The sequence below is a fragment of the Gossypium hirsutum genome, chromosome D10 (assembly GCF_007990345.1).
Source record: "Gossypium hirsutum isolate 1008001.06 chromosome D10, Gossypium_hirsutum_v2.1, whole genome shotgun sequence".
NCBI classification, from domain to species: domain Eukaryota; kingdom Viridiplantae; phylum Streptophyta; class Magnoliopsida; order Malvales; family Malvaceae; genus Gossypium; species Gossypium hirsutum.
In genome coordinates, this window is record NC_053446.1 from 41859351 (window position 1) to 41885786 (window position 26436).

Here is a 26436-nt window from a genome sequence, read left to right on the forward strand (position 1 = left end):
TTATTTTAAAATTTTAAAATTATATTATGTTTAATATTTATATATGTAAAAATATGAATTAATTAAATGTGTCTTTTAAATCACATATCACATATCACATATCACATATCACATCTCATATATATATTACAACGTCCTAAATCAATATTTATGTTGATATTATAAAATTTTGACATTTAGAATTATTTCCATTTAAAATTAAGTATCTAAAAAAAATTACATCTAAACATTATTATTAATAACAAAACTATCTTAAACTCCAAGATTTGACTTATTAGTTAAAGGTGTTGATATCATTGATACAGTTTAAGTGAGTACAAATATGAATTGAAAACCTATTTGACACGTAACATTTTTTAAACCAATGTAATATACATAAAACATCATTTACGCAATTTTAATTGATCTAATATGATCCATCATAATAAACTAGACTTTTTAAATCAGTAAAAAATAATAGTGTTTTTATCTACTTTAAATTTTTTTGATAAATAATACTTGGACTGGAATTTTATTAACAAATAAAAGAAAAAAAAAACAAACGGGAGGCTCAAAAAGAAGCAAAACAGCTTTAGCCCATAAACGAAAGCAAATAGAAAAGTAAAAACCAAAATATCCTAATTTAAAACAAAATCCTATCTAGTCCATACACAACTGTCTTCCATTACTCCTGTAATTTACGCCCCACATTTACCCTGTCCAACTGCCTTCCAGTAGCAGTTTTCAAAAACATAATACCCTTCTGCTTTCTATTTCCTTCTTCAGAAAACTCTACATGCAAAACTTTTTAGTCTGGATTTCTTTGCCTTTTCCTCTCCGCCACTCGCCGTGTAAAATCAGGCACTTCGCCATGAAGGTAAACTTTCTCACCTTTTTTTAAGCTCTCCGTGGCAAGATTATGAGCAAGACTGTTAGCCAATTTAAGAATATATTGAAAAAATAAATGTTGGAAATAACCCTTGTGTTGTTGAATATCTCGTATAAGGGCCCCTATTTCAGATTTGTCCGGTGTTGTTGCCTTACATTTCTTTATTACTGTTAGTGAATCACCCTGAATAACCACAGATTTCAATGCCCAACGAAATCCCTAACCAGATTGCCTAAAAATAGGCATGGGCCTCCGCAGTGAACGAAGATGGCATCGCCGAATGTAAAACTGATTTTGAGGCCAAGATCTTTCCTGATGAATTCCTAGCCATCACCCCAGAACCCGATTTTTTTTGTTGCAAGTCAAAAGCTCCATCAAAATTGATTTTGATGTTCGTCTCACTTGAGCGTTTGCATAAATCCAGTCCCCCAGATCTGGTAAGTTTCCTTGTCTCTAAGCCATCCAACTCCCCTTTATATTTGATAACCCAATCAGCTATATCCTTACCAGAGGCTATTTTCCTTTCATGTACGAGTTGATTTCGACCCGTCAAAATTGCCCATAGGCCACAACAGAACAGTCTGCATTGCTCGCTAGAACCAACTTGAAAAACCCAGGTAATCCATTCCCAATTAGAAAGAGTCGTATTCAATAATATCCAAGATAGTTTTAAATTGATCCATGTTTCAACTGATATAGGGCAAACCCGAAAGACATGATCAGTCTTCTCATCAGCTCTACGACATCTCGGGCATGTTGCATCCAGTACTACTCTTCTGTTGTAGTTTTAATTTTGAGGGGAAGTTGTAAGTTCCATAGTTTTCTGTAAAAATCACTTACGGTATGTTTGGTTGGCATGAATAGCCATTCCATTCCTTGCCTATTCCGCGCGCTACAGTAATTACACCCCTATTCCACTGTTTGGTTCACCGTTTACTATTCCACCGTTTTGCTATTACTTGTTTGTTCCCTCAGCAGCTGTAATAGGTATTCAGGGGTGGGGGCAACGAATTGGTATTCACCGTTTATTGATTTCTTCTCCCAAAAATTTTGAGACCAAAATATCCTGCTTTCTTTCTCCCCAAAAAGTTTGCTCCAGATTTCATATCCCCAAATCAAGCATCTATTCGCCTTCATCTTCATCTCCCCAAAGGTAGGTTTTCACAATTTCTTGTAGTTCTCGGGTAAGACTAGTTCAGTTTTGTTTAGGTTTTCGCAATTTCTTCATCTTCCACTTATTGCAGTGACTGACAAACAATAGAGGGGGAGGTAATCTTTTTCTGCCCTCATCAGGCTTCATCCTCTTCGACGTTTCCCTTCCATTGATTGCAGAGGTAATCTTTTTACTTCTTTTCTTCATTGATTTTTCTTCTTACGTTTGGTAACTTAAAACCGATTTCTGCCCTTAGCTTCATCTTCTCCTACGTTTCTTTTCTTCATTTGATCAGGAACGAAAAATGTTTTTTCACTCTTTGCTTAAAACCGATTTCTTGGGTTAGGGCAGGGAAGATTATTCACCAAAAGATATCTGAATCTTTTGTTCTCCTAATTTTGATTCTTTTCTTATGATTAGGGTTGGGCTTTTCTTTGACTGTTTCTATTGCATGTTCGATTGAACAGATGAAAAGTTTTTCTTTGACTGTTTCCATTGTTTCTTGATGATTAATTGGGATTGATCAAGTTGTAAGAGTTGATTTCTACTGAGAATATGCGCAACTAGTGTTTTGACTAGCTTGTTTGATTCATTTCTTGTTCGATTACAATATATTGTAGTTTTGGTTCTGTAGGTATTTATTGTTTCATTCAAAAAATTGATTTTGGAGGTGGGTTTGGTTTAAAAGATCTTAAATTTTGTTGATAATGGATTTTATTGGATAAATAAGCTAACATTTTTGCACATCATTGCTGATCGCTTAATCCATGAATATGCATATATATTTGGTTTTAGGAGAAAAGAAAATTACAGATAATCTTAATAACAAAAGATAGGATAGTTTGACTATTGACTTTGCTTTAAAACTTAGCTGCATTTGTTTTATGGTGAAGTAGTTTACAAGGTTTTTATGACCCAAATTAAGGTTTAATGCTAAGTGATTATCTGTGTCGTGTAACTTTGGTGTTAAGGATTTGCTTCTAGGATAACAAAATATGATATTCAGCTAACATGGCTGCTTATGGGGCTTAATTTTCATGGAGAATCAAAGTTGTGTTGTTTTTCGCGCATTATTCGTTATGTAGTAGAGACTAGTGGTCAAATTTGTATGCGATTAATGGTCAAATCTTCATGTATGATTTACCTTTTAATTAGTGAGCCTCATGATTATTCGTTGAGTTGTTTTAGTTCAGAATTTGGATTAGGACCACATAATTCATATCGTAACTTTGAGATTGTTTGCACAGAAGACATCAGAAATCAGATTTGAACACTAAATATGTTGTAGTCAATTTGATATGGTTTAAGTTCGATCAGCAGTTTTTTGGATGCGGATAGCCTAATCAGGAGTATAGAAGAAGCATAGCAGGAATTTCGAGATCCATTACTTATTATCATTTAAGAGTCATAACAGAAATTACGAGATGCATTGTCAAGTTTGTGGTTTGGTTTTGTGCGTACTTGATCCCAACCCACCGCATGAAAAAGTTCCAGATTTGAAGCTTAGAGATTTCTATTTTGTACTTTATATAATTGCTTTTTGATTTGTTGTCTTGCATGAAGTGATCTACTACACCTACACCTTCAATGGAGAGAATATTTGCTTAAAGTATAGGACACAAATAATTAAATTGTATTGTTTAAGATTCGAGAATCAAGAGGTCTTAGTTTCCGAATTGACTTCCTTGAGCTAGTTTGATAAGCATGGAAGTCGTATTGTTTCTTGATGATTAATGTGTTGTTTTTTAAGGATAATTGAATTTCTCAAACACTAGTAAACTGTTTTAATCGAGAATTATTGTTTTTTTTGTTTTAATTATTATTTTTCATTTATTATTCAAGTTTTAATTTAATTGTTATGGATTGATGTAATAGATTTGTTTTTCAATTTATTAAATAATGCATGTTTTAAATGCTTTAATTCATGTAAAGTTTGGATATTGACTAATTTTAATTTACTAAATTATATCATAACCTGCTTTCCTTTTTCGTTTTAAAAGAAGCACAATTTATTAAGTTGAACTTATGGAATTTAATAAAATAAGTTTGTTTTATTTTATTATTAAAACATGTTATTTTTATAAGATTTAAGCTTAAATTTAATCAAAATGATATAGAAGGATGGTATAAGATTGGTATAAAATTAATATTCCAAAAGGAATATAGGAGATAAAATGTCAAGTTAGTTGAAATATAAAATTAAAATAATTTTACTCGGATGTAAATGAAAAACTCTCATTACATAAATATATATATTGATGTATTTTATGGTTAAACAAAAACAGTCCCTTGAATAGTCAAATAATTAATTCGTTTTGTATCATGTATTTTCAAATAATGTGGGAGGAATTTGTATATATGCTTGAGATAGCTAATACCATATCTTAAGCTTATAATTAGTCTTCTAGAAATGGAAGTTGAAGTCGCGAAATAACATTTAGCTTCAAATCCTTTTTTCTTTTTTCGCTTTTGAAAGTTCTACCATTATAAATAGAGTAGATTTTATAAGTATAATATAAAAGTTCTATCAAATATTAAGAATTTTATTAAATTATATATTTTTATTAAATTATATTTAATAATAATTATTTTAAATTATATTTTATAGTATTATATATTATGATTTTAGTAAATTCATATAAGAATAATTATATTAAGAATTTTATTAAATTATATATTTTTATTAAATTATATTTAATAATAATTATTTTTAAATTATATTTTATAGTATTATATATATTATGATTTTAGTAAATTCATATAAGAATATTTAATATTAAGAATTTTATTAAATTATATATTTTTATTAAATTATATTTAATAATAATTATTTTAAATTATATTTTATAGTATTATATATTATGATTTTAGTAAATTCATGTAAGAATATTTAATATTAAGAATTTTATTAAATTATATATTTTTATTAAATTATATTTAATAATAATTATGTTAAAATATGAATAAATTATTTATTATTTATATTAATAATCTTATTAAAATTTAATAATAATAATAATAATCTACCTAAAAAAAATTCTGCTAAGGGTATTCCAGTCATTTTAGTTTTTTTTTCCCTTATGCTATTACAACATCATTCTATTCAACCAAATACAGGAATACTATTACAGTTTTATTCTATTCCATTCAACTAAACAATTGAATTACTATTACGCCTCTATTCTATTACAGCTCTATTCCATTACAGCGAACCAAACGTGCCCTTAGATTGTTTTGTAAATTATTAACAGTAGGACCTCCCTGTAATAGTTTATAGGCACTTCGAACAGTGAACTCTCCCGAAGATTCACCACTCCAAACCTGAACATCCTCATGAGCTTCTCTTGCCAAAGGAATTTGTAAAATTTTATTCGCAAGGTCCACCGGTAAGATAGTAAGAATGAGGTCAGTTTTCCATTCTCTAGTATTCGCATAAATCAAATTTGAAACAAGCTGTACCTCATCATTATTAAAACTAACATTTAATCGGCCCCCAATAGATCTTGGTAACCATATGTCTTCCCTGATGGATACTTTTTGGTCTGACCCAATCTTCCAGCTCAATCCCTTTTGAAGAAGATCCCTCGCAGCCTATATGCTTTTTTAGGTATAAGAAGGTAGACTCCCTAACCTTGTGTTTAAAAAGTCTGTGGATGAATAATACTTACCTTTCAAAATACGCGTTAATAGAGAATTTGAGTAATTAATTAAACGCCATCCCTGTTTCGCTAAAGGGCAACATTAAATTTTGCAAAACTATGAAAACCCATTCCACAGTTTTCTTTGAGCTCGCATAACTACTCCCACCCGCACCAATGAATACCTCTTTTACCATATCCCTTTTGCCACCAAAATCTAGCCACAATGTTCTCCAATTCATAACACAACATTTTTGGGAGCAGAAAACAAGTAATTGCATAAGTGGGAATAACTTGTAAAACAACATTAATAAAAACCTCCTTTCCACCTTGAGATAAGTAACGCACACTCCAGCCTTCAATTCTTTTTTTGAAATTATCCTTAATATTCTAGAAGGAAATCTTTTTGCTTTTGCGCACCATATTAGGTAATCTAAGATATCTTTTAGGATTATTTGAACATCTTACCCTTAGAATATTAGAAACAATAAGTCTATTATCCTCAGAGGTGTTTGTGCTATAAAAGATTGTTGATTCCTCATAATTGACGTATTGGCCAGAGCACCTCTCATATTCCCTTAATACTGACTTTAACGTATGAGCCTCTTGAGCATTTGAAAAAAAACTGGGAAATTTGTGGTCCACTTCTGCTTGCCTTATCTCCTTTTATCAATCCATCTCTCACAACCAACCTCATAAGGGCAGATAGCCCCTCACTACAAATAAAGAAAAGTAACGGACTTAAGGGGTCCTCTTGTCTGATACCCTTAGTGGGCATAAAAAGCCTCCCACTTTTCCCATTAATGACAGCAGAATACAAAACAGAAGAGACACACTTGATAATAGTTGTTATCCATGCCATATTAAAACCCATACAGATTATTATCTCTCGGAGAAATTGCCATTCAACTCTATCGTACGCCTTACTCATATCAAGTTTAACTGCCATAAAACCTTTCTTCCTTATTCGTTTTTGTTGGTAAGTATGCAAAATTTCTTATGTTAACAGCACATTATCGAAATCAACCTACCTGAAACAAAGGCACTCTATGCGCTATCATTACACCCATGAAGAACTATTTTAAATTGATTAACAATCATCTTGGTAATCACTTTATATAGAACATTGCATAAACTAATAGGTCTAAAATTCCTTAAATTTGTGGGATGGGAGATTTTTGGAATTAGTACTATATTAGTCACGTTTAGGGAATCAAAATCCATACCTTTGTTGAGAATATTCAGACAGAAAGTCATGACGTCTTTACCAATTACTGACCAGTACTTTTTGAAAGAACAAAGCTGGAAAACCATCTTCCCCTGATGCTTACCGGGCCCCATGTCTTTTAAAGTCGACCATACCTCCTCCTCTGAATAAGTCGACGTTAACATCAAATTGTCTTAATTAGAAATACATCTTTCAATGCTAGATAGTATATGAGCTGAATCTTCTACGCCAAGAAAAGAGCTTTTGAAAATAGTTTTGAGCAAGGTCCTTCATATCACTCTCACTATTCATAACCCTTCCATCCTCATTTTGCAATCGTTGAATGGAATTTCCACTTTTACGTTGAGATGCATGCTTATGGAAAAACTAGTGTTTCTATCACCCAATTTTAACCAATTTACACGTGCTCTTTGTTCCTAATACATCTCATTTTTCTCCATATCAAAATTCAACAATATTTTAGCATCAATGAGCTCCGCCAAATTTTAAGTCTTTTAATTTATTTGTCAAAAATTTTCTTAATGCCTTCCTTATGATGTCTGACCTGTATAGCTCATTCTATCAAACCTTTCTTTAGAGTTTCCAATTTGTTCAACAAATCACCCGACATTGATCTCCAAATATTCTCCACTTCAGACATAAAAGATTCCTCTAACAACCACCATGCCTCAAATCAAAATATACACCTTTTACTCCTATAAATAGGCTCAACTGTATGAATAAGAAGTGGAAAATGATCAGAAAATGAATGAGGGAGATGTTGTACTAGCGCATAGGGAAACATAGAAAACCATTTATCATTTGCTACTCCTCTATCAAGCCTTTCTCTAATATTTGTTTCTGGTAAATTCCCTCTCTCCCATGTAAACCATGTTCTAGAAAACCTACATCCATCAATTGAAAATCCTTCAAGACCCCTCTAAAAGCTTCCATCTTCTCTTATCTCTAGGCAACCCCTCATTTTTTCGGTAGCATACATAATCTCATTGAAATCGCCACATACTAACCATAGAGATTCTTGACGCCCTAAATTTCTCAGCATCCTCCATGAATCCTCTCTGTTGTGTGCATATACCGAACCATAGAAACCAGTTAACCTCCACTAACCCCCTATCTTATCTTCAATAACGTCAACGTCAATATGACTATTAGAAAAAATTCTATGGTTGATTTTGACATCATTCTTCCAAGCAAAATAAAGGTCGCTGCTTGAACCAACGGCTTGGACGTCAATGCCATTAAAAAATCCATAACTCCTCACACGTTCCATCTGAATTGAACATAGTTTAGTCTCCATAAAAAAGACTACTTGGGGATTATGCAACTCCAACATATACCGAAGTCTTCTTATAGCCCGTGGACTCCCCAATCCACGGACATTCCAACATATGATTTTATTACGATCGGTCGACTTGCCCTTTGGCAATCGCCGATATAAAAAGGCTACTTCCCACTACATTCTTGTTTTTGCTTACTAGAGTCTTCAACTCATCAACTGCTTTGGATCTGTCTTCCTCCCTTCTAGGTCTCTTTTTCCCATCACCCTCTACCATCACACTGTCCTCTAAATCATGATCCATTTCTAATTGCCCGTTTTCCTTTGATGATCCCCCACTTCAAATCCCCTTCCAAATTAACTCCTAATATAGGATCAAAGCCCCTAACTAATTCCTGGCTCCCATAATAATTCCCCCCTTTATCCCCATACCATCCTCCCGTAACCATACACTACTCATAGCACGAGCCCTTCCCGAATTAGCCTTTAAAGACAAATCCCAACCTATTTTAGCAACTTCATATCTTAAAGCCATTTTAGCTTGACAAAAAGGATCATTGTGCCCTAATCATCCACAGAAGAAACAAAATATTGTCAAACGCTTATACTCGAAGTTAACATAGGAACAAAATTTAGTGGAAAACATCAGTTTTTTCTTTCTTTTCAAGGGTTGTCTAATGTCCAGTTGTACCTTAATGCGCAAATAGGTACAAATTCCTTTACCCAAATTTGTCCCATTGAACTCCAAAAAATTCCCAAGGAAACTCCCAATTTGACGTGCTAAACTCTCAGTGAAAAAACTTGGTGGGACACCATGAATTTGAACCCAAAAGTTTATAAAATTTAAAGGAACCTTCAGCGGGTCTTTTTTCTTCCCCTGATGATGTAGCATCAACAGATGATTATTAAAAGTCCACGGGGATCTTCTTAGTACTCTCTCTAAATCCATTATATAAAAAAAATTGAATAAAAACATTTTCTCTCCCAGACCTGAGATTTGAATCCCTTTAATTGGATGCCATAAATTTACCATCGTGCTCCTCATTGTCGAATAATCAATTAAACTTGCCATCAGGAAACACCCCACTAGACTCAGCTCAACAACCTCAGGAACAAAATCAGGGTCCTCCTGTACCTCTAAAATTTCGTATCCCTCGTCTTCTAATGACAGATATGCCAATTCTTTTACTATAGTCGAAAAGAAATAAATAACAATGATTGGAATCATAAAAATTGATGAACGGTAAAACTGCGCCGCGTAAATCAAGAGAATTCAAGAAAAAATTAGACAAAGACCTAAGAAACATTAAAACCTGCTAGAGAACAACAGACAGAGGCATGCTAGGGTAGCAGACCTAAAAAAACTTCTGCTTCTGAATTTTAAATCTAATTTATTATTAATTAATTAAATAAATCATAAAAAAACATGATACCCAGCGTAGCGGGATTCAATGCTCTATCTACTTTAAATTTAAGCGCTTAATCCATAATAAATTGATCTAATATATTTTCGTTTCATTTAATTAATAAATATATTTGATTTATAATATATTTAGTAAATAATTACCTTCAAAAATAAATAATTAAAATTTTTTAACCTTTTTAAGTTAAAATTATTATATAATTATAATCTATTTTATATTTTAACTAGACACATATACTTAATAATTTCAGACTTTTTACCTAAACTCATTAATACATAATAAATTTCTTTTTGCATTCGTTAAAATTGTTTGACATATAAACTTTAGAACTGATAATATAGATAGATATATTGTTTTATTTGCACTCTTAGGTTGCAAAATGTCGTCATGTTAAGAAACTGTTAGAAGAGGACAAAAAAGACGATTTCTATTTACCTGCTAAAAGGAAATATACTCAAATATAAGTTAATACAAACACTTAAATATAATTTTACAAATTGCTTAAGTTATTTTTTTTCATGGAACATAATGGAGATCTTGAAGGGAATTACAGTTCTTAAACTATTTTCTTTAAAATTTTACAATTAAATGTCATTTTCATTTAACTTTGATTTTTTATACATCACCTTATTTATTACATTATGAACCTTATTATACGTTAACATTTTACAATAATTTTCTTCTCCAACATTTATCACCAATATGTTTACAAAATTTCTAATATATTTAATTTAATTTTTATTTTTACTTTGAGTAATTTGGTGCATCACACGGATAAGAAAACTAGTATATTATACATATTACAAGGTTATAGCTAAATAAGGAAATAAACATTATATTTATATTGAAATTTTGACACGTAACAATCTCTTTTGCAAACACTTTATTACAAATCCCACATTGAGTAAAGAACACTTCTATAGCTCATGCCTACACTATAAATAAATATAATACCCCAAAATTTTGGTTTCTAAGAAAAGGCAAGTATTTTAAAGGTGAATTAAGTATTTGGAGAGAAAGCATGAATAATGAAATTTAGTAAGAACTAACTTGAAAAATTTTAAAAGTTGAAGGACTAAAAGTGTAGATTTACCATTTTGGAAAAGGGGAGAAATTTTAAGAATTACTTTTTTATGAATGTGACATGGATATATATATATTGATACGTGGAGTTGGAAAATTGAGATATTGACTAAATTGAATAAAGTGGAAAAGTACAAAGACTAAAGTATAATTTTCCCATTTTGTGAGAAAGGGGCTTAGATGTAATTTAGCCATTATTAATATATTTTTGGAGACATAATGATGGGATTAGAATTTTCATGCAATAAGGTGTAAAGGGGAGAGAAATCAATGGTACTTAAGCATGAATGTGTTGTAATGTGATTAGTTGATAAGATAAGAATGATATTGAAAGAAAAATAAAAGTGTAGAATTTTCTACACATTAGAAGGCTGAATGGTAGAAAAAATAAAAGGGAAAGAAAGAAAGGGAGAAAAAGAAATATAACACCCGTCGCCCGGTCTGGTCGCCAGACTTGAGCTATAAAATGCTACAAATGTTACCGGAGCAATTACCGACGAAAATAAAAAAAATTATGTCAATCAAACAATCATTTATAACTTAAACACATTATAATATGATTTGCAACTAAATTTGGGCTTTAATCGAGCTTATGAAATGTCACACCTGGTTTTTATTTTAGACTCGAACTTGTGTGAATCGAGAGTTAATTGAGTAAAGTATTAAGTTGGCGGGCTTTACCAAAAAATTAAAAAAATTATGTGGTTGGATTATAATAGTTAAATTTCAATTCTGGTTTGGTTAAAATGGAACCAGCTAGTTCCATGGTGGGAGACATAATGATTGCCGATGGATGGCTAATTGAGATTTGGAGACCGTGCAAGAGGAGCTATATATTTTGGTGAGAAGGGGGTCTTCCTACTAAAGGAGTCCTCAATTTTGTTTGCATATTCTTCTTATCTGCATCGTCTTCTTCGATTGTTCCGAAGAAGAGGAAAACTTGGGAGAGCTCTACATGAAGCTGTAGTTGAGAGATTTGAAGTCTGAAAGTAGAGAAAAGGAAGAACTGTTAAGCTTTCTTATCTTTCGATACTCGCGAATTAGAGGAAAAATGAGAGTAAGGGTTCTTAATAAGTTTCTAAATAATGGTCTCTGGATCTTAATGTTTGAATACCTTTGGTTTAACCAATAAGTGGTTGCCATGCTTTAACTTCTAGGATGAATGAGGCTCTGGCATTTGGACTAGCAAGCTATCGAGGGCAAAGGAATGAAAGGTGAGTTTCCATACTCCATGTTTAGGTGTTCTGCTGTTGTGTAGTGCTTGTATGATCTATGCTGAGTTCAGTCTGAGTCAATGGTTGTTTTTGAGTAAGAATTGAGATTGTGTGGATATAATGTGCATGCATTGATCTGCATAAATATGAGAATTCTAAGAATGTTTGTTAAATCGGTATGGTCATGTATTGATGAAACATTGGTGTACTCTATGATTTAGCAAAATAATAGAGATGATTGAAATGATATGTGTGTTATGTATGCTTATTAAATGTGGTGTAAAGAGTGATGCAATTTCTTGAACCCGAGTCGAACCTTGAAAATATGCCAACAAGACCTGAACTTGAAAGTTAGGAAAATTACTCGAATTGGGTAGGATCATCTTGAAAATGATTGATAGTACTAAAAATAACATATGTTTTCTCCCTACTTATTGGTTAATTTGTCCCCATTTAGTTATCTTTAGCACATACTTTATCATTTTCAGTTCAGTAATTTACATTTTAGAACTCAGTGGATCTTAGCTTAGTTATCCTTAATTTTGTCATGTTTTGGTATTGATGTCGCTGCATGAGTATTTTCAGATTACGCCCAGAATTGTTGCTACACCTGACAACTGCTCGAATAGGAACAAAACTGTGTGAGCTATCCAGTCTGGTACAACTAACTTGTACGTACAGAGGCAGCATGATTTTGATGAAATGACACCTGGGCTATTTGGGAAAAAAATACTCATATAAAAAGAAGAAAATAAAGTTTTTTGGGATGATCATCTTCTTCATCCTATCTTTTGAAGCTTTCGGCTATGGCGGCTTAAGTCTCCTACGGGTGAACCGACGTGAAAGGGATGCAGACCAGCTTTTGACAAGGAGCCCTGAGTGTGACACAAGAGGGAATAGAGAGATTCAAGTCAAGTTGTCTAGGAATAGTATTCTCCACTTGTTTCTTTTATTTTTCTTTTCTAAACACTGGTGATTATTTTCTATTTCATGTTAGTATGGAAGTGCACATGATTTCTAGGTTAAATGTTATTTTATTCAATTTTGCTTCTACTATTTAATCTTTGGGTTTGAATTTTGTAGCACGGAAGTGTTATTGCGGGTCACTGACACTGGAAGGTGTAGTGACAGTTCAAACTAACAAGCATGACAGTGGAAGTTGCTTGAGGATTAGAGGAATTTAATTCACTTGTTCTTAAATGTAACAGCTCATTTTCAGTGAAATCAGAATAGTAGTTTTGGGACCACAAATCCGAGTCGAAAAGAAAATTTATTTTAATATTATTGCATGGTCTGCATTATGATAGAAATAACGTATGAAAATTTTGTCAAGGAAATTTTACCGATTTCATGTTTAATTAGTAGGAAAGGACCAAATTGCATAAAATGTAAAAGTTGAGTTCTAGTAGCTAGAGGGATTAAACATCTATAGAATTTAAAACTTGAGGTCCTTATAAGACAAATAGACCATTAATAAAGGTTAGTAGATATTTATGATGATTCATCCATAAAAAATTAATTAAAGAAAAGTATGAAATTAGAAAGTTGGAAAATTAAAAGATGATAGGTTAATAAATGAATAAATTAATTTTATTTTCATCATCTTCCGCAAATTTCTATGGAAACCCTAGCTAAGAGAAAGAACTTCAAGCAAGCTTAATTGGGTAAGTAATCATGTCCTGTTTTTAGTAATTTTTATATTTTCGAGATCGTAATAACATAATCTATCTATTTTGGGGATCAATTTACAAAGTTATCAAAGTATTAAAATTTTTCCATGGATGAGTATGCTGAAATTTTGAAATTTATGGTAGAAAATGAAAGGTTGTTGATAGATAAACAACTTTTGTAAAGGAAATTTTCATGAAATTGTGATTTAGGGACTAAATTGAAAAGATGTAAAATTTATGGAAATTTTTTTTTGTGAAATACATGGACTATTATTGTTATATGAAAAATTTGGCTAGGCTTGGAATAAGGAATAAATTGCATGAATTTAATTTTTCGAGCATAGGGATGAAATTGGAATTAATCAAAAGTATATGGGTAAAATGATACTTTTGCCTAAGATGTAAATTAGATTGAATTGATTATGAAATGTGTTAAATTGATGCTAAATTTATTTATATAGATCCGGAAAGATCAAATAATGAGTTAGATTGAAGAAAAGAAAAAAATGTCGGATTAGTAGAAAATCATATACAAGTAAGTAACGAGGTAAGTTCGTGTAACTAATTTGTGTATATTTATATATTTGAATTGAATGTTGTGTATATCTGAATTGTATAAATTCTATGAAAATATAAAATTGATCACATGTTCGATAATGCCCGATAAGTAATAAGTCTCGTTTGAATAAATGAAATTCGATGGACACTGGATTTCCGTATTGGTTGTGGTCTTGCATATGTTGTGGACACACTATAGCTCGAAAGAGCATCTTGTTATAAACCCTCTCAAGCATCCTATTACATGGTTCCTACGAGCACCCTGATGGTATTGATCCTGCATGTTTTGCGGATATACCGCAGCTCTTTGTAAGCGTCCTGTTATATGATCGATATTGATCCTACATATATTGCGGACATACCGTAGCTCTTTATGAGCGTCCCAATATAGGCTCTTTGTGACCTTCCTGATATGACTCGCTTGAACTTCTTGATATTTGGCTATTCGAAGCTTCCTGATAATAGCTCTTCGAAGTTACCTGTTAAGCTCACATAAGCTTTCTATTTCAAACTCTTATGAGTTTCTTGTTATAGCCCGGATAAGCTTCCTGTTACATGGCTCACATGAGTTTCCTATTATACGGCTCGAGAGAGTGCTTCCTGATTATGTACTCTAATGAGTATCTTGAATATGAATTAACGAATTACAGTTTTGTACACTTTAGGTGTACTACATGTGTGTCCATCGATATTTCAAATAAATTCAACGGGCAAAGTTCCAACATGTGCTAAACTGAACTTGAGATGATTTGTTATGAAAATGTACATGTTTTATAGAAATATGATAAGAAAAGTATGTGAATATAAAAGTTATTATGTGATGAGCTCATTCATGTTTCTTGACAATTGTGTGAATTACAATGACTAACATGTTTGATGAAATTGGTTGTTTAGGCTATTAGCCAAATTTCTTGGATGCATTTTGTATGTTTACTTTAAAGGAAATGAATGGTAAGTTAAATTTCTAGTTATACAACTTACTAAGCATTAAATGCTTATTTTGTTTTATTTTCTTTGTTTTATAGTACTCAGAAGCTCATGAAGGTTGGAACTTGGTCGGGGACACATCACACTATCCCTCTGACTTCTCGGTATATAAATCAAGCTAACTTATGGTATAATGGCATGTATAAGCTATGTTTGGCATAATGTAGAAATATTTCGGTTGTAACTAGCCATTGGAATGACTAGTGTAAGGCATATTTTAATGTAATTATATAAAGCCTTATCAAGTTTGATGTGTGATAAAATGGTAAGATGATGGGAAGTATACAAACCTATTGATGAATGGTTTTGAATTACCATAATTGATAAAGTATGCTTATAAGCATAAATGTGTTTTTGGTAAGTTTAAACACTTGCACATATAAGATAATATATCATGCATAAAACTTGGTATTGGCATTGATTTGAGGGTTATGAATTGGCTTGTGAATGTGTTTGGATGATGTTGTAGGTGAAAGGAAAATTGGGTGAGAAAAGTGGCCTGAAAATGACCTATTTTTTGTCCACACAGGTAAAGACACGGACGTGTGTCTCAGTTGTGTGTGACACACGGCCATGCGCACAAGCGTGTGGTTTGGCCGTGTGTCCCCTGCACCTAATTTTCGAAAATTAAATTGTATACACGACCTAGCACACGGGCGTGTGGCTGGCCGTGCGACTCAAGTCAAAGAATTACACGGGTATGGACACGAGCTGGGACACGGCTATGTGCCTCACATTGAATGCCCACATGGCCTGGGACACGGCCGTGTCACTTGGCCGTGTGAGCCAACTGGCCTGGCCACACGGGCATGTGTCCCCTGCACCTAAGAAAAATTTTGAAATTTTGTGAAAAATTGTTTGAGTTCCCGATCTAGTCCCGACTTATTTCTAATGCATAAATTGGGTCTCGAGGGCCCATATAAGGGACATTATGATTAAATAGGTTAGATTTCAGATATCAAAGGTAAATGATACAATTTAATTATATTTAATGTGTAAACTCTGGTAATGCTTCGTAACCCTGTTCCAGCAACGGATAAGGGTTAAGGGTGTTACATTAATAGTGTTCCATTGCCATCATCGGAAGGTGTGGCTAATGTACATGTTTAAGTCATTGCTTAAATATAAAAGTTAAGCTTGGTAAGATATTCATTACAATTTATTGCATCGAAGATCACCTAACCTTTTATACCTTGTGAGCACTTACTACTTTGTTGAATATTCACGTTGGGGATCCCAGTTTATCATTATCATATTATATCTTGCTGTTTTCAAGTTATTGTTTCAACACCTACTCTCACAATTTATCAAGTTATTGCTACAACCATCCTCGTGGGATTAATATCCGATAGACTTATATCTGTCTACTATACTTGCATCGATAGTGTACGCTTCCACATTATTGTTATGACGTTAAACAACAGATCAAGTTTTGGCGCCGTTGCCAGAGATGACCTTTTTTATGTTTATTTTTGTTTGTTTTTATTTCATAATATTTAGTTGTTACTAAATTTGTTTTCTTTTTGTCGCTATTTTCACATTTTATTTTAGGTGTTGTATGACCCGAAGCAATTCGGAGTTTACTGCCGATTTTGATCCAAAAATTGAAAGAATTGCTCGGAGGAGACTTCGAGAACAAAGGAATATGGCTTTACCAAGAAACTATGAAGTCATACCCCTGATGCAGCAACAAAATGCTAATGGCCCACCGTTGCAGCAAGACGCTCAAATACAAAGTAGGACTATACAAGATTTTGTAGTACTTGTCTTGGATGACTTACAATCGGGAGTTGTTAGGCCAGCAATCCAAGCTGGAAATTCTGAACTCAAGCCAGGAATGTTTCAAATGCTAAATTCTAATGGGCAATATGCTGGACTACTACATGAAGATGCACGAGAACATCTTAAATCATTTTTATTGATTTGTGATTCCTTTAGTCAACAAGGTGTTCCTGATGACGCTTTGAAGATGCAATTATTTCCTTATTCCTTGCAAAGAAGAGCTCGTACTTGGTTCCTTGGGATTCCTGTCGGATCAATTACTTCTTAGAATGCACTAGCAACACAATTTTTTTTTGTGATTTAACTCGCTGACAATAAATGCTCGTCTCCAAAATGATATTACAAATTATCATTAGTTGGATGATGAGAATCTTCACACCACATGGGAACGTTATAAATCTTTGCTTCGACATTGTCCTATGCATGACATTCAACAGGAAACAAAAATTGAGATTTTCTATAATGGGTTGAATTCATACACGAGGAATCTTGCCGACGCATTAGCCAATGGACCTTTGCTGGATTGTACTTATAATGATGCTATTGGAATTCTAGAGAGAATTGCTCAAGATGATTATCAATATCCTATCTCTAGAGCTGCACAAGAAAAAGCTACTCCAGAAGTTATTGAACTGGACACAATATTTGCACTTAGTGCTCAAGTTTCTTCTCTTGCAAATATGATAAAAAAATATACAAGGGACTAGTGACATTGCACCTATACAAGTCGCTCAACAAGTTGATGTTCCTACCTTTTGTTGTGAGATTTGCAGTGATAACCACAACTATGAATATTGTCCATAATATGCAGAGAATGCCTTTTATGTCAATAACATCCGCAACAATTCTTATGGCACCTCTTATAATAATTCTGCACGCAATCAACAGTTTTGGGGAACTTAGACTATTGGACAAAATGCTGCAATATTTCGATACGGGAATACATCTGCTCAAGGAAATTATAATCTAAGACAAGGGAATTGCAATCAACAACAATAGAACTACAATCAGCACATTCAGATACATCCACAACAAAGCTAGATGCATCCACACCAAAATCAGACGCAATCACAACGCTCTTCAATGCTGAATCAACATGTTCTAGAACATTGACGACAATAGTACATGTAAGTTTCTCCTTCTGATCCGTTAGCAGCTCTTGAGGCTCTAATGCAGGAGCATATGACTCGCACAGAAGCTATTGTGGAAGGGAATTCATCTTCTATTTGGGCATTGGAGGCACAATTAGGACAACTTGGTTCGAATTTGAATACTTGATCATCGGGCACAGTACCTAGTGACACGGAAAATCCCAGTCCGAGGGGGAAAGAACACTACAAGGCTATCATGCATATGAATGGTAAAAAATTGGCGAGCCGACTACAGACTCTATTGTCGCACCTCAAGATACTAGTGAATTGATCCCTAGTGAGATGGTTGAATCTGAAGTTCCACAAATTGTCACTCATATGCCTAATGTTCAACCCTCGAAACTGTCGATGCAATCAAAGGTGGCGGCGCAATCAGATGTATCTCCACCTTTTCCTTTTCCACAAAGATTTAGGGAGAATGAGTAAGATAATTAGTACCAACAGTTCTTGAACATATCAAAGCAACTTCAGGTCAATATTCCTTTAGTAGATACTCTTGCATAAATTCTGAATTATGAGAAATTTATAAATGAGCTCTTGTCCAAGAAGAAGAAGCTCAGTGATATGGAAATTATTTCACTCATAGAGGGCTGTAGTGCTATTTTGACAAATAAGTTGCCGCCCAAAATGAAAGATCCTAGGAGCTTTACTATCCCATGTTCAATTGACAACCATTATTTGGGCAAGGCTTTATGCAACTTGGGAGCTAGCATCAACTTAATGCCACTATCTACTTTTAGAAAGTTGGGAATTGGTCACATGAAACCTACTACAGTGACATTGCAACTAGCTGATCGATTTTTGGCTCAACTTGAAGGGAAAATCAAAGATATCTTAGTTCGTTTGGATAAATTCATTTTTTTGGCTGATTTTATTATACTTGACTGTGAGGCAGACAATGAGGTTCCATAATCTTGGGATGACCATTTTTAGCCACCGGATGAATTTTTATTGATGTTTACAAAGGTGAGCCGACCATGCGACTTAATGATGAGCATGTTACCTTCAGTGTATTCGAATATATTCAATGCAAGGATAAAAAAGAATGCCATACTATCGATGTGCTAGATGATCTAATTGTGAAAGAATTCAATGACCAAAGCACAATACTTTCTGAAGAGTTTGCAATGACATCTAATGATGAATTCTTAGATAATTGTGACAACAAGGTTGACGCTAATAATATTGAACTCAGGCATGGATGACGGATTGAATCCTTAGACTTAGCCAATAGAACAGCTCCAAATTTCAAGCTATCTATCGACTAAGCTCCTACTCTGGAATTGAAACCATTACCTACTCATCTTAAATATGTCTTTCTTGGTGATAACTATACTCTCCCAGTTATTTTCTCCGCAAAACTGGATGTAACTCAAGAAGAGAAATTGGTCTATATTCTTAAGCAACATAAATGAGCTATTGCTTAGAGTATTGCCGATATCCGAGGTATTAGTCCATCTTTTTGCATGCACAAGATCAAGTTGCAAGATGAAGGCAAGCAGTTGATTGAGCAACAAAGAAGATTAAATGAGAAGATGAAGGAAGTGGTTAAGAAAGAAATTAAGAATTTGCTTGATACTGGAATTATCTACCCTATTTTTTATAACAATTGGGTAAGTCCAATGCAATACGTTCCTAAAAAGAGTGGCATCATAGTAGTTAGCAACAACAAAGACGACTTAATTCCTACACGTATTCCTACGGGATACGAGTCTATATGAATTATCGCAAACTTAATGTTGCCACAAGGAAGAACCATTTCCCACTTTCTTTCATTGACCAAATGTTGGATAGGCTTGCTAGAAGAGCTTATTACTACTTCTTAGACGGCTATTCTGGGTACAATCAAATTGCTATTGCATCAGAGTATCAAGAGAAAACAACTTTCACTTGTCCGTTTGGTACTTTTGCTTTTCGCCGTATGCCTTTCGGTCTTTGCAAAGCACTATCCACATTTTAAAGATTCTTTAGAGGTTTTTATGGATGATTTCTCAGTCTATGAGAATGATTTTGATCATTGCACTGACAATTTGGATAAAGTATTGCAGCGATGTGAAGACGCACATCTTGTTCTAAATTTGGAAAAATGTCATTTCATGGCAACTGAAAGCATTGTGTTATGCCATCGCATATCTAGTTAAGGCATTGAAGTAGACAAAGCTAAAATGGAAATCATTGAGAAATTACCTCCACCGAAAAATGTGAAAGGTATTCACAGTTTTCTTGGGCATGCGGGGTTTTATCGAAGATTTATTAGAGGTTTCTCAAAAATTACAAAGCCCTTATGCTCATTGCTAGAATAGAATTGAAAATTCCTCTTTGACGATGCATGTCTAGATGCATTCATTCAATTAAAGATGCAGCTAGTAAATGCACCCATTGTCATTGCACTAGATTGGTCTCAACCTTTTGAATTTATGTGCGGTGCAAGTGACTTTGCTGTGGGTGCTGTTCTAGGACAACGCAAGGGAAAAATATTTCACGCCATCTATTATGCTAGAAAAACTCTTATAGAGGCTCAAATCAACTATACCACTACAGAGAAAGAATTGTTGGCTGTAGTATTTTCTTTTGACAAGTATCGTTCTTATCTTGTCGGCGCAAAGGTTACCGTATTTACAGATCACTCAGCATTGAGATATCTTTTTATGAAGAAGGATGCAAAACAGATATTGATACGTTGGATCTTATTGTTGAAAGAATTCGACATCGAGATGAAATACCGTAAGGGTTCAAAGAATCAAGTTGCAGATCATCTATCTCGATTGGAAGTAGGCAACGAAGATGGAAACATATTCAAATTGTCGATTCATTCCCAGATGAAAAGTTATTTGCTGTAGATGTAACCTCTTGGTATGTGGATTTGGTTAATTATCTAGTATGTGGAAAACTCTCGTTGGGTGTCTCAGGCCATAAAAAAGAAAGATTTCTTCATGAAGTAGTGAAGTATCATTGGGACGAGCCGTATATATACAATGACAATATTATTCGACTTTGTGTTCTGGAAGAGGAGATGCTTTCAATCCTGAAGCACTGTCATGATGCTCCTTATGGAGGTCATTTCGGTGGCATATGAACTGCTGCTAAGGTTCTCCAATCAGGATTCTACTGGCCTTCATTATTCAAAAACACCCACAATTTTGTGAATCAATGCGATAGGAGTCAACGCACTGGTTCTATATCCCGACGCAATGAAATATTGCAACAACCAATTATGGAGGTTGAAATGTTTGATGTTTGGGGTATGGATTTTATGGGACCATTTCCAAGTTCATTTAGAAATCTTTATATATTAGTAGCTGTTGACTACGTCTCGAAGTGGGTTGAAGCTGTTGCAGTCCCAAAGGATGATGTAAAGACAATACTTAAATTTTTTCACAAGCATATACTCACCTGCTTTGGCACACCAAAGGCATTGATTAGTGATCAGGGTACACACTTTCATTGCAACCAAGTGGCAGCGGCACTGAAAATATATGGAGTTAATCATAGAATGGTTACTACTTATCATCCGTAAACTAATGAACAAGCCGAAGTATCAAATAGACAAATTAAAAACATTCTTGAGAAGGTTGTGAACCCTTCGAGGAAAGAGTGGTCTTCTAGACTGGATGACACTTTATAGGCATTGCGGATAGCATAAAAAACTCTATCAGGGATGTCGATGTATTAATTGGTATTGGGGAAAGCATGTCACTTGCCAGTTGAACTGGAACACAAAGCAATGTGTGCAATTAAGCAAGTGAACATAGACTATGAAGCTGCTGGAAAAAAAAGGATATTGGATATCACTGAACTAGCGGAGATTAGGTAAAATGCCAATGAAATCACTGCAATTTAGAAGGAAAAGACCAAACGATGGCAGGACATAATTATTTTGCAACGACAATTTATCGTGGGTCAACAAGTTTTATTATTCAATTCTAGACTGAAACTGCACCCGGGTAAATTGCGCTCACATTGGTCTGGTCCTTTCGAAGTTGTTGAAGTATTTCCTCATAGTGCAATCACAATCAAAGATTTACATGAACACCAGTTCAAAGTGAATGAACATCGGTTGAAACAGTTTTTTGGGAATATTTATCAAAAGCATGCAGAGACCATTAAATTGGTCGAAACATTTTAATTTTTATTGAATTTATCATTATTTTATTTTATTTTATTTTTGTTCAAGCTTGTCATGTTTTATTTTATTTATTGTAGAATAATTAGGTACAATTATCGACGCACTTGGGCTTCATTGTTAACATAGTTCATATTATTGTACTGTCACTTATGACTCATCAAGAATGAAGGCAGCTCAAAAATTCCAGATCCCATCGTTTGATCAAAAGTCACCCAGCCGTCTAATCTGTCTGAGTGGGCACAGTTCTCGTTGGACATAATTATTCCCGCCAGCTTTATATCCCTTCACAAAAGTCATGCCCTTCTATCTTCTTATTTCACTCGTTATAAACCCCATTCACTGTGCCGACTATAACACACCCAAGCAGCCTTTTTATTCACTCTTTCTTCCCCAAGCTTGTACCTTTACAACTTTAAATCATCTTCACTCCACAAAACAAACAAAATATGGCAAGAATGAGAGGATCAGTCAAGGAAGCCCCTAATCCTGTTGAAGAACACTCATCCTCTGCAACTACAGTTCGTGAATCAAAATCCTCCATGCCAATGGAGAAAAAAGAGTCGGTGATCTTTTTAACTAAAGTAGCCAATGACTGATTTCAAGACAACATTTTGAAGTGACTTTTCCACCAAAAATAGGGTATTCTTATTTCGCAACAGTAAGACTTGGGAAAGCAAATCTACAAAACCATCTTTAAGCTGAAGTGGGAGATTTTTTGCACTCACGTTGGAAGCTGTTCTCCTTCATTGGTATGTGAGTTTTACACTAACCTTTATGACCATGAGTTAGAGTTTATCTTTGTTCGAGAAGGCTTAATTCCATAGGATGTTAAGAAAATCAATGAGCTGTACAACACTAAAGTGGATGTAGAAGAACATTCAGAGTTTATTGAGGATATCATATAAGAAAAAAGGAACCGGTTGGTGAAGGATTTATATATCGAAGGAGCATTATGGACGGATTCACATGAAAAGAATTATACGATGCACCACCGCTTTCTGACATTGTAAAGCAAAATCTGGTTTCATTTTGTCATCTGGAAACTATTGCCCTCTACTCACAGCACCATAGTCAACCTTGATAGAATGTGCCTGATACATTTAATTGTTAAGGACAGAAAGATTGATGTCAGTGCAATACTCTACTAGGAAATTGCTGACTGCGCCGCAAGGCAAACTGGAATTTTGGTTTTCCTGTCGTTGGTGATGCTACTGTGTCAGCAGAAAGAGATCGTGCCCTGTGATGATGAAGAGGTCCTAGACAATAAAGGATCGATAAACGAAGCCTCGATTGAAAGAATGACTCGTGGCAAGGATACACTAACAATGAAGGAGGCAGAGACTAGCAAGACAAGGAAGGGCAAAACCAAGGCAGAAAGCAAGGGAACAAACCTGACTATAGAGACATCATTACTGCGCAAAATGCAGGATATCGAGAAGTTGGCCAATTCCATCAAAAATAGGTAGATTAGGCTTGTTGCTGCAATAGAGGATATGAACAGATCACAAAATTTGTTCTATGCTTATACCAGGGCCCATAACAACTCTATTGTAGTCGCATTAAGACAGTTAAGCCAACCCCACTCCCAGAATTTCCAATGTTCCCAACGATCATTCGAGATTATGAACCCTCCTTCGAGGAAGATGACTTAAGGGTTCGAGATAGATCGGTGAAATCCTCTCCCATTGTGCACGTCTCTGATAATGAGAAAGACGACTCAAAGGACATTGAGGATTGTATGCGAATGATTGATAGCTTGGTCGAGGGTGACATCATTGCTGGTTAAGAGGCGTCTGCTGTTGAGGAGGAAGTTGCTGTGGAAGAGGAGGATATCTGTGTTGAAGTTGTGAACGAGAAGGCTGAGGAAGAAAATACTGAGACAAAAGCTGCAGAAAAAGAATTTGTTGAGAACATTGTCAATGCATCCGAGTTTATGGATGCAACTAATGATAATCTGGAGCGAGATGGAGCTAGACCGGTAGAAGCTGCAGAGGTAACCAATGAGAAGCACAACAACTCATTGGCAATATTGGTCTATACTGGAGCACTCAAGGTGACCCCTCTTACATAGGAAGCAGCCGATGATGCTGGGGCAGTGCCAAAAACTGAGGAGTGATCCGAGTACCCTGCGAATCCCAAAGAAAAGAAGAAAAAGCAATTCAAAGACAAAAAGCCCAAGAAGGAAGAGAAAAAGAGGAGGAAGAAGAAACATTGTACAACCACATTGATGACCGAGGAAAACTGAGTTAGTTTGGTTTAAGTTTTAGTTGTAATAATCATACATTGCATGTTGCTGTAATTTTCATTTTTTAGTGTACATTGGCATTGCATTTTTATTTTCATAGCATTTTAATGATTAGTGCATTGGGGCAATGCAAACTTTAAGTTTGGGGGGATGTATATGGGGTTTGGAAATACACCCACATTTCAAAAAATAATAATTTTTTTGAGTTTAGTGAAGCATGCAAGGTTTATTTTTGGTTAATGCAAATGTGTTTAAAATTTTTTGTTGCATTCGATGTTTAATTCTTGAATAATGTGAACTATCAATGAATGAGTTAGATAAATTTGACTGAATGTTGTATCTTCAATTCTTTGATGAATGATTTAGGTTGCATTAGTAATGTATGACTAGTAGCATTCCTTGAATCTTGAATGAATCTACCTTTTATAGCTACTTATATATATATAGTTATGAATAAGAGACACTCCAAAGTGGGTGTATTGTGAAATGTTAAAAAGGGAACACTCTAATACAAGCGTTAGAAAAATGAATCTGGCCAAAGGCTATCGCTGCAAGTGTGTGTGTCGGTGCAATTACGTACTCCCTGGGGGTTTGTTGCACACCATCGCTACTTCTCAGGAACAAGGGTGCAGTAATGCAACAATATCCTTTATTCATAAAAAGATAGAGAAATATATTGTACAATAAATTTTGTATTGGTAGATAAAATTTAGGATTTAAAGCATGATGTTGGTTTTGATGAAGTTGCAACTTATTCATTCATACTTATGTATTGTCGATGCAATATTCTGTCATCTGAATGGGACTCATTTATTGGGATTTTAGGTGATTCAAGTTGTTAGAATGATCATTTGCCTTAGTGAATTCTTGTATAGCCTTGCTGGTTTCTGTTTTACTTGAGGACAAGTAAAAACTCAAGTTTGGGGGTGTGATAGTACTAGAAAGAACATATGTTTTCTCCCTACTTATTAGTTAATTTGTCCCTATTTAGTTATCTTTAGCACATATTTTAGCATTTTTAGTTTAGTAATTTACATCTTATAACTAAGTGGATCTTAGCTTAGTTATCTTTAATTTTGTCATATTTTGGTACTGATGTCGCTGCATGAGTATTTTCAGATTGTGCCATGAATTGTCACTGTACCTAATAGCTATCTGAATAGGAACAAAAATGTGTGATTTGTCCAGTCTGGTATAACTAACTTGTATGTACAGAGGCAACATGATTCTAATGAAAAGACACCTGGGCTATTTGAGAAAAAATATTCACATAAAAAGAAGAAAAGAATGCTTTTTGGGATAATCATCTTCTTCAACCTACCTTTGAAGCTTTTGGCTATGACGACTTAAGTATCCTACAGGTAAACTAATGTGAAATGGATCCAGACCAGCTCTTGATGAGGAGCCTTGAGTGCGATACAAGAGGGAATAGAGAGATTCAAATCGAGTTGTCTAAGAATAGTATTCTCCACTTGTTTCTTTAATTTTTCTTTTCTAAATGCTGGTGGTTACTTTCTATTTCATGTTAGTATAAAAATACACATGATTTCTAGGTTAAATGTTATTTTATTTAATCTTACTTCTACTGTTTAATCTTTGTGTTTGAATTTTTTAGCACGGAAGTGTTATTATAGTCACTGACACTGGAAGGTGTAGCGACAGCTCAAGCTAACAAGCATGACAATGGAAGTTGCTTGTGTTAGAGTATACCCAAAGATCAATCCATAGATGGTAGTAATAACATACTTGATTTATCATGTTTATTAATATAAGGCGTTACCATTATTATTTCAGTTTCTTTTTTGTATGTATAAATAAACTATTTTATAGTAATGTCCTTAGAGTAATATGATTATTCTTAAAAGGTCTTTAGTCAAGTATTATTGTTGGATAGGACAACAATAATGCATTAAGGCTAACATGTATTTGATTGATTATAAAGAGTTGTCATTGATATGGAATGTCAAAATCGATGCTTGAATATGTGTGTTAGAGAACAGCATATTGGACTGACCCGTTATGAGTATATTTCT

The 26436-nt window shown here is 34.0% G+C and overlaps 1 long non-coding RNA gene across 9 annotated transcripts; it reads left to right on the forward strand.

The window, feature by feature from the left end:
• Positions 1-511: 511 nt before the first annotated feature.
• Positions 512-3837, forward strand: LOC107893210 (uncharacterized). 9 transcript variants are annotated; one of them, XR_005919349.1, is made up of 6 exons: positions 512-856; positions 1066-1305; positions 1379-1485; positions 1568-2021; positions 2113-2202; positions 2442-3837. It is a non-coding gene; the product is annotated as an uncharacterized lncRNA (long non-coding RNA). The 9 variants fall into 9 exon arrangements; XR_005919346.1 differs by having other exon boundaries at positions 1096-1305; positions 2113-3837; XR_001682760.2 differs by having other exon boundaries at positions 513-856; positions 2113-3837.
• The last annotated feature ends 22599 nt before the right edge of the window (positions 3838-26436 follow it).